Genomic DNA, 4,035 nt, shown 5'->3' on the forward strand with positions numbered 1-4,035 from the left:
AAAAAAGCAAGCAAAGATAATGAAGAGATGACTCAGGAGGACTGGTTCCCAAAGAGGGAGCAGAGGAATAAAATAAGCAGGGAAGGGTGAAGCTTAAAGGAGAAATTCACACAAAAAATTTGGGTCTGAAGGTATAAAGCCCTCAATCACCCCAACAGATACCTACATTCTCTTTGCTGGGACCTGTCAATATGATAGCTTATTTGGAAAAAGGATCTTTACAGATGTGTTAAGGATTTGAAATGGGGAGATTATCTGGATGGGCCCCAAATGTTATCACAAGTGTCCTTATATGAGGAAGGCAGAAGGAGATTTGATACACACAGAGAAAGCATTCTGAACACAGAGCAAAGAGATCTGAAGGTGTTGGCCTTAAAGACTGAAGTGATGTGGGCACAGACCAAGGAATCCCACGGCTGCCAGAACCTGGAAGAGATAAGGAATGGATTCCCTACTGGAGCCTCCAGAGGGAGCATGGCCCTGCTGCACCTTGATTTTAACTCAATGATAATGATTTTGGACTTGTAGCCTCCAGAACTGTGGGAGAATCAATCTGTGTTGTTTTAAGCCACCAAGTTGGTAATCTGTAATAGCAGTCACAGGAAACAGGATCTTAACATGTGCCTCAACCTTATGATCCACAATCTTAGTCTATCCATTTCCTGGTGCTGGATCTTGAAACAAGATCCCAAATACCAACACTAATTTAATATTCTTAATGCTCCATTTCTACCATCGCTTCAGGCTGCCTACAGAGGGAAAAAAAGGCCCTTTAACCACTCCAGAATTGATGTCACAGACTCCCCAGAAAAGTGCTGTGGTCCCTGAAGCAGGGTGCTTGGCCAGACTGGGCCACAAGTGGACTCCACCAGCTGGTGACTTCTGAGGCTCGATTTACTTCGCAGTAAGCCAGGAATATGAATGCTTAGCTAACAAGGGTTACTTCGAGGCATAAATGAATCAGCATGTGAGCCTCACACAGTGTCTGGCACACGGTGCACTGCTATACATGGTACTGTTGATGTCGTCACCCTTATTATTGTTCTAAAGGGGATTCCTCCACCTGTTGAAGATACTGGGCCTTTAACAAAGAGTGCCACAGGCTCCCAGCTCAGGATCCTTGCCTGCGTCCTCCAGGATTCCCTTTTTACTTGTCGCTTTGCCCACATACTGTCCTTTTCAGTCAGGTAGCCACCCACATCCAGTAATATCAAGGCCTTTGCCTAGAGTCCCATGTTTCTCTCCCTATGCCTGCCAAGGAGATAAGTATCCTCCATTTGGCAAAGTATGACCTACACTCTCCGGCTATCCTTTGATTTCCAGGAGGACGTTTCCCTTCTGCCCAACAAACACCTTCTTTCCCTCTTGGGGAAGGTCCTTATCTATGCCCAACCCCTCCCAAAACCGGCACTGTTCTCCTTCCCAAGACTCTGCTGTGTTCCTTTGGGGTGTTGACTTGGAATCTCTGATGATGAGAACTTTTCAAATGAAACAACAGCCCCATGAAGGTGAGTGAAAGGGTATTTGGAGGAGGAAAGGAAAGAAATCTTTGAGTGGCTAAGATATGTCCAAGATGTGCCTGGCTGTTGGAAACTGGGCAAAGGTGGTTAAAATTCTACAGTAGCATCTGCACCAGGATCTTGAAATGAGGAAGACAGATTGTACAGGTCAGCAAGAAAGTAACATCTATGACAGAAGAGAAGAAAGACACTGCTGGTAAACTAAATTCAGAATGATGTCATTTGAGAACCAAGGGTAAGTAAAAGTAGGTAAGAGTTCAGAAGTAAGAAATAACAGAAGCTGCAGGCAAGAGAATAACAGGGTAAAAAGGCGCAGGAACACACGAGATACATTAAACATCTCCAGGATGGGGCAAGGTGGTATAAAGGACAAACATGTTGCTTATTGCTAAATGAAAGCAGCCACTCAGCAAAGAACACGTACTGCATGATTCCAACTATAGGATATTCTGGAAAAGGTAAAACTACAGAGACAGTAAACTAATCAGTGGTTATCAGGTGTTAGGGTGGAGGGAGGGTGAATAGGTGGAGCACAGAGGACTTTCAGGGCAGTGGAACTACTCTGTACGATACTATAGTGGTGCATATATAACATTATATATTTGTCCAATCCCACAGAATGTACAACACCACAGTGAACCTAATGTAAACTGTTGATCTCTGTTGATAATAATTTATCAATATAAGTTCATCGACTATAACAAATGTGCCAAAGAATGCAAGATATTAATAATAGGGGAAACTGTGTGGGGTGGGGTGGTATACGGGAACTCTGTACATTCTGTAAGCATGAAACTGCTGTAAAAAATAAAGTCTATCAATGGGGACTTTCCTGGTGGTCCAGTGGCTAAGGCTCCGTGCTCCCAATGCAGGGGGCTGGGGTTTGATCCCTGGTCAGGGAACTAGATCCCATATGCCACAACTAAGAGTTCTCATGTCATGACTAAAGATCCCACATGCTGAAACTAAGACCCGGCGCAGCTAAATAAATAAATAAATAAAATAAGAAAATAAAGTCTATGAATTAAAACAAAACAACAAAAGATCAGAAGCAGCCCAATTAGTATGATGAACATGTTCTAAAATAGATTGTGGTGATGGATACACATGCTGCAAATATACTAAGAGACTTTGCATACTTTAAATGGGTGAACTGTATGGTATGTAAACTGTATTTTGATACAGCTCTAAAAGAAAAAAAGAAAAAGAAAAAATAATTCCATTTAGGCTGACACACAGTGTAGGAGGTGGGCCTATGGGATAAGGGGAGGTGGGAGAGCAGGTCCAGGATGATTTAGTAGGAATCCTTCTGGAAGGCTTGGACGCACAAGTTTTTACCACATCTTGGGATCATTTTAAAGACATGGGAACGTCCAACGTGGAGGAGGGCTGATAACCCAAATGGCAGAGCAAAGACCAGCCTGAAGGGGAGGGCTTAGGAGCTTCCACCCTGGGTAGAAGTCAGGATGAGAGGATGGAGGAAAAGAGGGGGCATGAGGACATGTGAATGAGATGCGGCAGCAGAGGGGTGAAGACCAGAGGAAGACGGGGACAGGAATGAACCCATGTGTGACACATGTCCTGACGACAGCAACAAGTGTTCTCCGTGGGTGGGCTGGGCACAGAGACAGGCTGATGTGCATGAGAACATAGCTGCCTCATTGGACACGAGGAGGCAGCAGAGACCACCAGAGCAAACCCCCCGAAAATGGCCTCCCTGCTCTTTGGACCTTAACCATTGGGCCGCTGGCCTGTTCTCACCTCGGAGAGGTCCCTGCTCCACCTTCCATGGGTCCTCCCCTTGCTCCAGTCGGATGATCACATCCGGTTTTGAAAGCAGAAGCCCTGGTCAACAGAGGAAAAACAGAGGGCTTGGTCTTCTGCTTGGTGACAGGCCCAGCCCTCACCCCTGGGGTCAGACGTGAATGGACTAGAAGGGCCCCCGCACCCTCCCGAGGAGATTTCCCACTCCCTGAACCACAAGTCACAGACCTGCTCTGGAGGTGGAATGAGCAGCAATACCAGGACCCGAATCTCAAAGGGAGCCACTTCCAGCATGTTTTGGCCCAGCCTGGGCACACCCTTGAGATGAGCCACACTCTGGGTCCTGCGGTGGGCAGTGCCTGCCTTACCCAGGGAGACCAGGTGACTGCAGGTCTCCAGAGTCACCTCACGGTACAGCATCCTCTGGGCCAGGTCCAGCTGTCCCCACTCCTCCCATGTGAAGGTCACAGCCACGTCCTTGAAGCTCACAGGTGGCTGAAACATCACTGGTGTTACCATGGGACCCTGCTTTCTCGACGAGGAGGTTGTGGGGACAGGACAGTACAGGAGAGGGAGAACCCCTTGCTCAGATCAGACCCAGACTCAGGCCCATGGCGTTTTCATTTCTGCCTGGGCATCTCATCTACTGCTGGTCACACCAGTGATCCCGATTTTCTGTTTTGGGAAACAACGGGGACCCCTCTTGGAGATCCCCGTCCCCAGCCTCTCTACAAAATCACAGATTGGAAGC

This window comes from Kogia breviceps, chromosome 18, assembly GCF_026419965.1.
Source record: "Kogia breviceps isolate mKogBre1 chromosome 18, mKogBre1 haplotype 1, whole genome shotgun sequence".
NCBI lineage: Eukaryota > Metazoa > Chordata > Mammalia > Artiodactyla > Physeteridae > Kogia > Kogia breviceps.